Source organism: Panthera tigris, chromosome A3, assembly GCF_018350195.1.
Source record: "Panthera tigris isolate Pti1 chromosome A3, P.tigris_Pti1_mat1.1, whole genome shotgun sequence".
NCBI classification, from domain to species: domain Eukaryota; kingdom Metazoa; phylum Chordata; class Mammalia; order Carnivora; family Felidae; genus Panthera; species Panthera tigris.
In genome coordinates this window covers 15158972-15173045 of record NC_056662.1, presented here as the reverse complement: position 1 = coordinate 15173045, position 14074 = coordinate 15158972, and positions in this window count along the sequence as shown.

Sequence of the window (14074 nt, the reverse complement as noted above, 5' to 3'; positions counted from 1 at the left end):
GTGGACTCCTCCTTTCTTGAGCCTGGGTAGTCAGAAGCTTCCCCAGAACCCCATCGTCGAACCTACCTCTTTGCCCAGCTTCTCCACATGGCAGAGGTTGCTCTTTGCAGCGAATGGAGGAGCGTTTTGCAACTGAAAGGTCCACAGGTGGTCAGCAGCTAGGGGAACAGTTGAATTTCCAGGTTACCATTTTCAGAAACTACAGGTAAGGCCTCACTATGATTCTATCACATCCCATAACCCCCTACTGCTCCCCCCACTCCCAACCCATGCCGGGAGTACACCCAGCCTCAGGTCCCACGTCCATGGCCGAGAGCTCCTTCCTCACATCTTCCCCCTCTCAATGGCACGGCACGTCTCCTGCTTGGCTACTCAACCAACAATGTGCCTTTTGCCTCAGTCACTTGGCAGACCTTGAGGAGGACAATTAGCTCCATGGATCTCCTTCATACACCCTGTCCCACGCTTGGGCACAGTAAGCAGATGCTTCCTCCCAAGATGTGATCTTCTACATAACTCCTATCCAGTGATCTACATTCCGATACTGAATCTCGCTAAGTGTGGCATGCAGAGCACTGCCTATCTCCACAGTGTGTTGTTTAAATATCTTAAATCTTTGGAATTTTTTGTCTCTTTGACTGTCAATAATTCGGAACGGTGTGTGGAGGGCTCTCACTACAAAGATTTCTCAATTTATGTCTGCAATTGCATCGGTGTTTGTTTAATAAATCTTGATTCTATTGATTTAGGTAAATGCAAACATTCCTGGTGAATGGAATCTTTTATCGTTATACAGTGACTCCTCCTCTATCCTGAGAATAAACTCCTCTTACGGTTCTGTATTTCCTGATATTGATCTAACTATACCATCTCTTTTTTTTGTTTGCATTTGCCTCGACTTTTCCCCCTCAGTTTGCTTCAACCTTTCCATGCACTTGTGTTTCATTTTTCAAATCGTGTAAATCTACAAAAAAAAAAAAAAAAAAAAAAAACCAGGTCTGCCAGTCTTTATTAATTGACATTTATGGCCTAATTACATATGTGGGTTCATTTCTACAATCTTATTTTGAGTTATCTATAATCTATGCTTATTTTTTGCAGATATTTGCAGTATTTGCAAATTCATTTTGTGTGTTTGTCAAACAACTCAATAACAAGAAAAAGAATAACCCAATCAATAAATGGACAAAGGACTTGAAAGGACATTTCTCAAAAGAAAACATACAAATGGCCAATTGGTATATGAAAAGATGCTCAACAACACTAATCATCAGGGAAATGAAAACTACAATGAGATATCACCTCATATCTTCTTAGAATGCCTATCATCCAACATTCATAAGAAAACAAGTATTGGCAAGGATGTGGAGAAAAGAGGATTCTAGTGCATGTTTGGTGAGAATTTAAACTGATGCATCCACTGTGGAAAACAGTCTGGAGGTTCCTCAAAAATCAGAAGCAGAACTACCATATGATCCAGCAATCCCACTTCTGGGGATATCATATCCAAAGGAAATGAAAGCGCGATCTTGAGATATCTGCACCCTCATATTCATTGTAGCATTATTCACAAAAGCCAACACACGGAAACTGTCTAAGTATCCATGGATGGATGAATGGATAAAGAAAATATGATATACATGAATATGATTCAGCCTTAAAAAAAATCCTGCCATTTGCAACAACATGGATGAATCTGGAGGATATTATGCTAAGTGAAAGAAACCAGGCACAGAAAGGCAAATCCTACACGATCTCACTTACATGTGGAATCTCAAAAAGTTGAACTCATAGAAACAAGAGAGTAGAATAGTGGTTTCCAGGCATCAGGGGGTGTATGAAAGGGAAGATGCTGGTCAAAGGAGACAAGCCTTCAGTTAAAAGATGGGTAAGCTCTGGGGATCCAAAGGATAGCATCGTGACTGTAATTAATAATACCGTGTCTAGGAGAGTAGACCTTAAGTGTTCTCACCACACATAAAAAAAAGAGGTGATTATTTGAAGTGATGAATATGCAAACTAGCTTGATTTTGGTGATCATTTCACAATATGTACCTATATCAAAATTTATGATACCTACCTTTAATATACCCAATTTTTATTGGTCAATCTACCTCAAAAACCTGGACAGAATTTTTTTAAGTTTATTTATTTTGAGAGAGAGCAAGTGGGGGAGGAGCAGAGAGAGAGGGAGAGAGAGAATCTTAAGCAGACTCCATACCCGGTGCAGAGTCAACGTGGGGCTCCCTCTCATAACCCTGAGACCATGACCTGAGCCCGTATCAAGAGTCCGATGCTTAACTGATTGAGCCACCCAGGTCCCCCTGACAGAATTTTTTAAAAATAAAAAGAAGGGGCATGCCTGGGTGGCTCAGTCAGTTAAGCGTCTGACTTCAGCTCAGGTTATGATCTCATGGTTCATGGGTTCAAGCCCCACATCGGGCTCTGTGCTGATAGCTCAGAGCCTGGAGCCTGCTTCGGATTCTGTTTCTCCCTCCCCTGCTCATGCTCTGTCTCTCTCTGTCTCTCAAAAATAAATACAAAAAAAAAACTTTAAAAAAAATAAAAAGAAAAAGAAGGTTCCACTGGGTATTCAGAACTGTTTAATTGTTTTAAGCCAGCATGTTGAAAATTTATTTCTACTCTCTTTATGCTTTTTTTGCTGCTCTTGAGTAATCCTCAGTGATTCAAACAATTTCTTTCTTTTTGCTTTTTATTTCAATTATATATTTTATTTCTAGATATTCTACTTGGTACTTTTTCAATACTCTGGTGATTTTTTTAAAAGATTTTATTTTTAAGTAATCTCTAGCCCCCAACATGGGGGTTGAACTCACAACCCCAAGATCAAGAGTCACGCTGTCTACCAATTGAGCCAGCCAGGTGTCCCTTAATTCTTGTTCTGCTTCCTAGTCCCTAACAAAATCTATAGTAGTGATGGGCAGCAGGTGGAATAGGATTGGAAGGAGAGAAAACTCAGAGAGGGGAACTCTTTCTCTGTTGGGTCAGCTGTAATTCTAAGAGAGTGGGTGAACCCCTGGTGGGTTGCCCCTGTTTCTCTTTTCTCTCTTTGTTCTCTGCCACTTGGCTCTGGATATGGATATAGTTGCAGAAGGGCCTGGCAATTCAGGGTAAACAAAGCCTAAGCTGTTTGGAACCTTGGAGAAACAAAAGGCACTGGGGAGATCACCAAGGGAAAAACTTGAGAAAGCAAACACATACAGTTGTTTATGTATTCCTGGGTTCACCTCTAAGCTGTGCATACTGACATACTTTGAGAAATGAATTCACAGATACACCACCACCTAGGTCCCAGACTAACCACTTGGTGGTGCATATCCAGGGAGGCAATAAATGAACTACAAACAAAGCTTTGAAAAGCTGAACTGACATTGAATACAACCCACTCAAGACAGGTTAAGCTCTTCAGCCTGAACCTAATCATTTCAACTACTTTTCAAAACACAATTATCAACCTTCTCCATTTGGTGTAAGTAAGACTCAGTCTTATAATTTTCAGAATGTCCAAGATATAATCCAAAATTATGTAGCCTATGAAGGAAAGGGAAAATATCAACTCCTGTGGCAAAAAAAAAAAAAAAAAAAAAAAAAAAAAAACTACCAACAGACTCTAGTTTTGAGATGAAATAAATGTTGGAATTATCTTTCAAAGATGTTAAAGCAGCTATTATAACAATTCTGAAGCAAGTAATCATGGTTTCTATCCATTGAAACTGATGGAAAAATAGAACGTCTTGGGAAGGAAACAGAAAACATAAAGAAGAAGGAAAAGGAAACTTAATAAAAACATAATAATTAAGATTAAACACTCACTGGATGGTGGGTGGGCTTAATATCAGAATGCACATGACAGAGAGGAGCAGTGACCTTGAAGACTGACCCATGGAAACTATCCAATTTTAATAACAAAAAAATATACTAAAAAAAGATACACAGAGCCTCAGGGACAATAACCAAAGTCCTGACATCTGTCACAGTCATGGAAGGAGAAGAGAACAGTACAAGGCTGAAAAAACATTTGAGGAAATAATGACTGAAAATTTCCAAGTATGTTGGAAGACACAAGCCTATAGACTCAAAAAGCTTGTGATGAACATGTAAGATTGAGTCTCTCAGCAACTTGCAAGTATGCACTACACTATTATTATCTATAGTCAACATGCTGTACATAGGTCCCCAGCACCTGTCAGTGAAGACCTGTGGTGGGGGTGGGACCAGGAATGTGCAGCTGCACAGCTAGAGGGCCATCTGTAGATGAGTGCTGTGGTACAGGCCAGTGACCGAAGACAGGGCCTGATCCAGGACCACAAGCAGCTGCAGGGGCCATGGGGGTGAGCATGCCCTCCTGGACTTCACAGTTTCCCCCAGCCATGTGCATTACATGGTGGCCTGTGACAGCTGGAAAGGCCAGCCCCAAGTATGCACCCTTTGGTGGGAGTCAGCCATGGGGGTCTAGACTGGCATCTTGCAATTGCACAGCTGCAGACGTCTGGATCAGCTACCAGTGCAGTTACTGGACTCCAGGTGGGCAGGCGGTAAGGAGTTGGGAGAGACTCAGGTGGTTGATGACAGTGGATGCAAATAATCGTGTGGCAAAAGCTAGTGAAATCCGCAGGAGTCTATGGTGGCCATGCTGGCCATTGGTTTCTTCAGTGGAAAATCTGCTGGGTTTGTTTGCAGGGCAGGTCACTATTTACCACAATCACTGCCACTGTGTGGCTGCTACTGCTTTTCATCCCTGTTCCTAGCTGTCTCTAAACGTCTCAGCTTTGCTGGTCTGTGTGGGGTGAAACTGAAACCCGACGTTTGTGTGATACCCCAGAAGGCTAGGGGTGGGGGCAGTGACTCACTCTGCTTTCTCCTTCTGTGGTGAGGGGAGCTTTAATGGGAGACTTCCCCTTGGTATGGAGCAAGGCCAGCTGGGGGATGGGATGACATAGGCGAATGTAGCTGCCCTTCCGTCTCTTCGTACGCAATTACTCTCAGTTGTATATTCCCTGTTTTGCTGAAGTTTCTACGTGGACTCCAGAGCTTTCCCAGAACTATTTTTGTTCCTGGATTCTTGTGTAATTGTTGATCTTTGTTGGAGGACAGAGGCTGGGGTCTCATATGTTGTCATTTGGTGGACATCCCTCTGTATGCATATGTTTTGAGATGTCATATTTTCATTTTTGGTTTGAAATATTTTCTATTTCTATCATGATTTCATTTTGGCTCTTGACTCCTTTTAATTGCTTTGCTTAATTTTTAATCATATGGAAATTTTTTCTAGCCATTTTACATTACTTATTTTTATTTGCTTCTACCATGATCAGTTTGATTTCAATTTCCTGACATTTGTTGAGACTTTTTAAAAAATGTTCCATTTGCTCTTGTATATTCTGAATTCTTTTTGAGAGAAGTTAGTCCCTTATTATTTGTGTTGTTCAAATCAAACAACATAATTTAGGTAATTACTGGGTTTGTTTTATTTTGTTTTGTTTTTTCTTCCTATTATATAAGTTCCTAGGAAGTATGTTCAAATTGCCTGTTGGTCCATAATTCTTCTGGCATTGCCAGTCTAGTTTACTCGGGACCAATCCTTCCAGGAGAGCAAAAGAAATCCCTTGTGGGTTACCCAGCCCCATGGCTGGATACAAATAACCTCCCACTTCTGCTTTCAGTGTGGATTAACTGTGGCCTTTGAAGTGAGACACCCAAGTATAAAAGCTCAGTGTGTTCCTTAAGCACCTGTGGCTTAGAGTGTCCTCTCCACCTGGTGTCCCCAGAGTTTCTCTCAATTGCCTTTTTTTGCTAATTGCTTAGCATGAAACAGTTCATTTGTTTTGTCCTAAGGCAATCACCCCCTGCTAGTCCAACACTACAGACCTGTCCTCCTTAACCCATCTCAGCTAATACTCTTTCTGCAAAGCATCCCTCCCATCCCTATTCCCCACTAGAACCCCTGTTTAAGCACATCTCTGGCCCTTAACTTGTATATATTTCAGGAAACTTGAGTACAGGGGCATTGGGACACTGAAATCTACGTATCTGTTTGTCATCAACCTTCAGAGCAGACTGAGTAGTTTCAGCCACCTGTCTGTGTCTGTTTGTTTTCCTCTGTTAATTTTATCAAACAATACTTGTGCTCTGCAGGTTTTATGGGTATAACAACAGGGACCCAAAAGGAAAAGTTGGCAGTTTGAATATGCGAGGGTCATAGAGCTTAATACCAAATCCATAATCCAACCTTGTCTGCAACTTCACCTGTTGGTTTTGGGGGCAGGAGGAGGATAGGGTTTCAACCTTTCATTTCCCTCAAGTTCCCTTCCTTTCCCCCCAAGTCCATATTTAACCCTGTCATGGAGGAAAACTAACTTTCCTTCTGAGTTACCCCAACTCCTCTCTATCCCTCAAGGTAGGACCAAGCATCTCTTCTTCCAGGAAAACTGATATCATGACCCAGACATGTAAAAACTCTTCTGGATTTATTATACCTTAAGGCACTGACTATATGCCCCACTCATCCCTTCTTGCATACCCCACCTGGTTTCTGCTTGTTTGGATCATAAGACTTAACCCTTCATTGGGCTATATGCCAATAGAGAGTTGGTCACACCTGCACTCATGAGGAGTAGCCCTTGCCACAAACCTGAACACATTGTAAGCTCTCTATAACCTCTAAAGGTTGCCTATTCTTTCTAGGAGTATTTACATTTGAAAAAAATTTTCCAGATTCCAAGTGACTGTGTAAATAATGGTAATAAATGAGGCATCATCTGAGAGGACAGTTTGGAGAGGCCAAAGGCATTTCTTTCCAATTGTAGACCATGGGTGCTGCCACTTTTAAGGAAGATTGTTAAAAGGGAGGCCACTTGTGGGAACCTGCTAGAATCACAGGCCTGAAATAAGGAAAGAAATGGGGCCCTAGGTGGCTCAGTCAGTTGAGCGTCTGACTTCAGCCCAGGTCATGATCTCACAGCTCATGAGTTCGAACCCCACGTCGGGCTCTGGTGCTGACAGCTCGGAGCCTGGAGCCTGCTTCATATTCTGTGTTTCCCTCTCTCTCTGCCCCTAACCCACTCACATTCTGTCTCTGTCTCTCTCAAAAATAAATAAACATTAAAAAAAAAAAAACAAAAAAGGAAAGAAAGGCTGCACCAAGGTATGGGGAACCCAGAGGGATGATGTTTCCTGTAGCCATAAGAATCTCCCACACATAGCAGCCTTCTTCAGGGATGTTGGTCAATGAACCAAGAGAGTCCAAGACTCTTGGCTAAGGAGAATAAGCTTCTGGATGTTGAGAAGGCAGGGAAATCCACTGGGAGGCAGGGGTTTGGGGCTTAGGGAAAACATGAGGGCAGCGAATGGTCCTGGGATTATAGAAGAGACAGAGGTTCTGGGTTACTGCCACAGTTTATTTGTCAAGGAATTGAGGATACAATGGTTCAGGGAAGAGGGTTGTCAAGTAGGAAAGACATTGTCCTGGGACCCCTTCTCTTTTCTCCTCTCATTTTCCAGCTGGGACAAGACAATGGTCCCACTGGACTTCAGCTAGTATTATTCTGATGCCCCTCTGGTGTCTGTCCCACAGCTCTTAGTGGTGGTTATGGGATGTCATGTAAGCACTTCCCTAGGGCTGGGTGTATAGTTCTCAGTGCCAGTCTCTGGAAGAGAGAAGGGGTAGGTAGTCAGTGGCCACATGGTGTAGTGAAATACATTTCTCTAAGTGCAACACCCTCCCAAACCCAGGAGGCAGGAATATTTTCTGTGGCTTAGAAGATGCCCACACAAGGTTTTTCTCCGATGTTTTAAGTCCAGTGAGCAAAGACACATAAATGACAGACCTCCTGAAGTTTGGATAAATCAGGTAGGCCTGCAAGTGGAGAATGGGGGTTTGGGCTGGGATGAAGAAATGGGGGTCTCAATGTTGGTTTGGGCACTGGGACTAGGGAGGCATAGTCTCCTTCTGTCTGTCCCCTCACAATTAGGGGGTCCATAGTCTTTGAAAACTGAATGGCAGAAGAGTGGTGCTTTTAAGATCCTACCAGGTTCTGGGTTTTTCATGCAGGTATTTCCACAGATAGAAATGCAACATTCATAGCCTATATCACAATTTGAGTTAAGCTGGCATTTTCTTCAGCATTTGTAGGCATTAGGAATCCAAGTGGCATTTTCTCAGATTTGCCTTTACCATAACTGAGAAGGAACACATGAGCAATGACTCCAAGAAGAAGACATTTTCCCATTACTATCAGCCCCTTTAAGGCCCCAGGACCCATTCCATTGGTTTCTCTTCTCCCTGTCCAGGCATCTGGTGGCCTTTTCCATTCCTCGAGTCAAAATCCAGCTCCTATCCCCTAACGAATCCAGCAACCATGAAGTCACCTCCATGGAACTTAACATCACAGGAACAGAGGCCTGAAACCCAATTCTCAGAACAAAGAGACTCAAGAGATCCTCTTGCCACCTGCTCTCATTTTACAGGGTTGGGAGAATGGATTACAGAGAAAAAAAGAACTGTCTTGTACTTTTTGTGTCTGGGTGAGACAGCCCTCCAAACCTAGCTGTTCCCCAGAAACCTTTGCCATCAGTTATGGATATACAATTTTCCACTTTATTGCTGATTTGAATTCTTTACCCCAAGAATTCCAAATTTCTCTTCAATAAGCATGTGTTTTATTTCTGCACCCCACGCCCAATGTTCTAAAATACTCAATTCCCTAAGCAAAGGGCATATTTCAAGAAATAGTTAGTACCCTTTTCCCAATGTGGTAGTCACCCTTGGAACTCCTAACTGGAGGACACAAACTCCTGGTGACTCAGTCTAAGCACCTTCCACGTGGGTTTTGAACCCTGTGGAGGTTTCCACTGCTAAGCTCCTTTTTTTAAAAATGCCATGTAGCCACCACAGTCCCCACGACACACATAAAAACATCATTACATGAAACATCTGGAGACCCTCAAACTTAAGAAGTGCACATTCAACTTTCCTTAGTATCCTGGCTTATAAAAGGAACTAATGCCTTCATATATGTCAGTCAGTCCCTGTTTCTTCTGCTTGCAACCCCTTCTTCATTTTGAAGCTCAACCAGAATACCTACTGTCTTTTGGAGGCTTAGTTGTAGTCTTAGTTTTGTCTTTAAGACTTCCTGCCACTGGCGAGATCACCAGGCCGTAGAGTATCAGCAGCTGGAGAAACAACCCCTTCATGATGTGAACCCGGGATGTCTGAGTGTGAGCCTGGCAGGAGACCCAGGATTTCACCAGGTCCTGCTGGGGGTAGCGAAGGGCTTTGGGGTGTGGAAATCACGTGACTGGTCTCTCACTGCCCCATCTGGTTCTGCCTCCTGTCCTCCACGCACCATTCCTTGGCTAGGCACAGGTGTCTCCTGAGCTACTTGCCTTCTCCTTATGCTTTCTACTCCTTTCATTGCAGAAATGAATTCTTCAAAAGTTTATCATTTCTTATTTTAGAAATTTGTAAAACACAGAAAAGTACAACAAAAATAATAAGATACGATAAGCTATCCATTAGCTAGTCAGATAATAGAGTCATTTGCCTTTCATGAAAGGTAACTTTAGAATTGATGTGTCAATTAAAAAAAATAGGTATTTATTGTAAAAGTATTTTGCTGTATTTTAAGAGCCATTAAAGAATATCAAATGTGGGGCGCCTGGGTGGCTCAGTCGGTTAAGCGTCCGACTTCAGCCCGGGTCACGATCTCGCGGTCCGCGAGCTCGAGCCCCGCGTCGGGCTCTGGGCTGATGGCTCAGAGCCTGGAGCCTGCTTCCGATTCTGTGTCTCCCTCTCTCTCTCTGCCCCTCCCCATTCATGCTCTGTCTCTCTCTGTCTCAAAAATAAATAAACATTAAAAAAATAAAAAAAAAAAGAATATCAAATGTAAGGAAAGTAAAATTTAAAAATCATTAGTGACTTTTAAAAACAATTTTTTTTAATGCTTATTTTTGAGAGACAGTGAGAGATGGGGAGGGGCAGAGAGAGAGAGGAAGACACAGAATCTGAAGCAGGCTCCAGGCTCGGAGCTGTCAGCACAGAGCCCAAGGCAGGGCCCAAACCCACAAGCTGTGAGATCATGACCTGAGCCGAAGTCGAACACCCAACCGACTGAGCCACCCAGGCGCCCCAAAGATCACCAGAGACTTTTAAAAATTGATCACAAACTTTGAAGTGGAACAATTTTTTCTAAGCCTGAATTTCCCCTACTTTTTCTGTGTTTCTCAAGAATTAGCTCCTAAATGATAACAGCACATTTCATTTTTAAAGCATACTTAATTTACAACTTTTGGAAATACACTAACTTTCTATCCCTCAATTCCATTAAGGTATTTTTAGGGAGTAGCATCAGCAAGATGGCTGAATAAGACACCCCTGCTTGAGTCATCCCCCTACAACAATTTGGCATCCACCCACAGACAGAAGTACCTCTGTGGAAGCTGTGGGATCAAGCTCTGTACGTGAAGGGAGGTGAAGGAGTCTCACCCATAGTTTGGGTCATAGGCATAGAGACCTCGGTCTTGGCATGAGACCCTGAAGTAGCCTGTGAACTGGCACTCTCCCCTCTTGGCCACAGTCCAGGAGCCAGGGAGAACCCTTATTTAGACAATCACCCACATATGACAAGCTTTGTGGAAGTCCGGACGTGTAACAGAGATGTTCCATCACACTGTTGGGAAAAAAACAATCCAAGTGTGGACACATTGGAGAGGTTACAAGTCACAGTTTGACTTTACCTGCACCATATCTATCCAGATTTTTAAAACAAATCCTCTAAGGAATTGTGCCTGCAAAAATGTTTAAGTTCTCCGTGAACTCAGGCAAGAGGAAGTATATACAGTCCCTGCAGCACACTTCAGCTTGTTCCACACTCACATTATTTACACATATTGTGCATTACACATATTGTGCATTATCGATTCATTACTAAGTGAAGACATCTTCTACACAAATTAAACCTTATGAATGAGATTGGCATGAGCCAAGGGGGACTGGAAAAGCCCACCATATTAGGAGAAAATTTGCTAAGTGTTCAGCACTTGAGGATGGTGAACACATAAAAGACCACATGATTCCTCTGCGCACAGGAAAATGAATTATGAAAGTTTCGTAGGCTCTAGAAAGCTGTGGTGAGTCACCAGAGCATGGCATGATATTTTTTAATGCTAGTATAATACATACATAGATTGCTAAGCACAATCACTATGCGGGGGGAGTCAAGCACCGGGTTGATACAGCAAATTGTGATGGATAGCCTCAAATATCTCAAGAAGAAGGCAGTGGACAAAGGAGGTAGTTCTGTGAAGAAGGTGAATTTCAAAGAGTCGAGAAGAGTTTCAAGAGATTTGAGAAGAGTGAAAGACTGCTTAATTTACGTACAGAAGATAAAGACAATGTATAAAGGCAAGTTTTGACTGTTCTGGTTTTCCAACAACCTTTTTTTCAACCACATCCACATCCCCACCTTCAGACACTTGATGGCTTCAGTTCTCAGACATTGTGTGATTCTTTGGCTAAATCAGCTGGGTTTGCATTCCTCACCCAGCCCCTGCCCTAAACTCCTATGAATCTGGACATATACCCCAGGGAATCTGGGTTTGGTTTTTGGTTTTGGTGTTGGGTTTTGGTTTTGGTTTTGGTTTTGGTTTCAGGAGATTTTAGTGATTCATCACTTATATAAAACACCCAGTGCTCATCACAACCAGTGCTCTCCTGATGAATGGATAAAGCAGATGTGGGGAACAGATGATAGATAGATAGATAGATAGATAGATAATTACTCAGCCACCAAAAAGAATAAAATCTTGCAACAATGTAGATGAAACTAGAATGTATTATGCTAACCAAAATATGTCAATCAGAGAAGGACAAATACCATATGATTTCTCTTATATGTGAAATTGAAGAAACAAAACAGATGAACATATGGGGAGGGACGGTTTATGTTTTCTAATGAAGTAAGATACTTACTAGTTAGCCATTGCTTTCCAGCTTTTAAGTCCTTGAAAATGCTCATTTACCATTTCCTCACCTCTTAAGGTGGGGTTTTTTTTCTTCTTCATCTTTTTAGTGAGGTTTTCAGTGCAAGCAGAGGTAAACAGGATAAAGGCCCATCTAAAGATGCTCATGTCTTAGTCCCTGGAAACTGGGACTACCTGACCTGGCATGGTGAAGAGCAGGGACCTTGAGATGGGAGGCAGATGGGACGGGTATAACCATGAGCCCTTGAAAGCAGGCATGTTTCCTGACTGCAGTGAGTCAGAGGCCTGCAGAAGAAGGTGAGACCTGAAGCATGAGGACCCAGTTGGCCTTTGTTGGCTCTGCAGATAGAGGAACACAGCCCATGCCAAGGAATGTGAGTGGCCTCTAGAAGCTGAAAACAGCCCTCAGCTGACAGCAGACAAGGGAATGGAGACCTCAGTCTCATAACATCAAGGACCTGAATTCTGCCCACAATCTAAATGAACACAGGGGGTGCCTGGGTGGCTCAGTCGGTTGAGCGTCCGACTTCAGCTCAGGTCATGATCTCACGGTTAACAAGTTCGAGCCCCTTGTGGGGCTCTGTGTTGACGGCTCCGAGCCTGGAGCCTGCCTCGGATTCTGTGTCTCCCTCTCTCTCTGCCCCTCCCCCACTCATGCTCTGTCTCTCTCTGTCTCAAAAATAAATAAACATTTTAAAAAATTAAATAAATAAATGAACACAGACATGGGTCCTTCCATCTAGAGAGGAAATGCACAAGGAGCGCAGCCCTGCTGACACTCTGATTGCAATCAGAAGAGACCTGTGTGGGACTTGCGACCTACAGAGCTGTAAGGTAATAATTTGCGTGGTTTAAGCTCCTAAATTTGTGGTGACTTGTTACAGCAGCCATAGGAAACAAATATTCATATTCAAATACCCTGTTTACCTGGTGGACCTGTTTTTGTGTTGGGATTTCCAACCTATCTGGATGTTTCTGTTTCTATCCTAACCCAGTCTTCTGGTGTCCACCTTTCTCTCCAAGTGCTTATACCTTCCCAGTGGACAAGATCTATTCTTACGTTATTTAGCTTTTTCCCGAATTCTGAGGTTATGGAATGACTCCACACTCATGATAGCCAAAGCTGAGCCTTTGTTATTTCAAACACAAGACAAACATAGAGAAACAACTTTTCTCTCTCAATGACCAGTAATGGCTTTCAAAACTATTTGTGACCTCAGATCCATGAACATGACTATCCTCACTGGTTTATTTTGTGATCCCTTTTCCCTGGGGAAATAAACCTCAGCTTCATGTCCTAGTTTCATGGTCAAAGGCCTTGATGGAAAAATAAGGAATTGCAAAGTAGAAAAAACAGTATCTAGATTAATATTTTTTTAAAATGGTGCACCATGGGGGTGCTTGGGTGGCTCGTCAGTTAAGCCTCCAACTTCAGCTCAGGTCATGATCTCATGATTTGTGGGTTTGAGCCCCGTGTCAGGCTCTGTGCTGACAGCTCAGAGCCTAGAGCCTGCTTCGGATTCTGTGTCTCCCCCCTTCTCTACCCCACCCCTGCTTGCACTCTGTTTCTCTCTCTCTTTCTCAAAGATAAATAAACGTTAAAAAAAATTGTAAATGCTGCACCACAACACCATATTTATTATAAGTCCACAGAGTCTTTCCTCATCCAGTTTTGAGTAATACTATATTCCATCTAGTTTGGCTATGGTTTGAATTTTCTTACTTTGATTTAACATTTGAATTAGCTGTCTGAGTTTTATTCTTGGGTGAGGGTGATATTTCATATCTCGTTTAGTCCTGGTAGGTCATGAGGTGATCTTGGAAATGGAAACTTCATGCCAAGGACAATGGAGCAAAGAGGCAAAGCAGCCTGGATCTTCCATCGTTTTGTGGTGTCTCCACACTTGTTTGGGACACCTAAATCCTGAATATTCCATGCGAACAAATATTGACCTATCTTATTTAAGCCACTATTTTCTTTGTTGTTGTAGTCATCGTGTACTCAAAACTAATCTGAACTGAAATACCAACCGAAGTATATGGTAATGTAGAATGGAGGCTTAAAAGTCTCTAC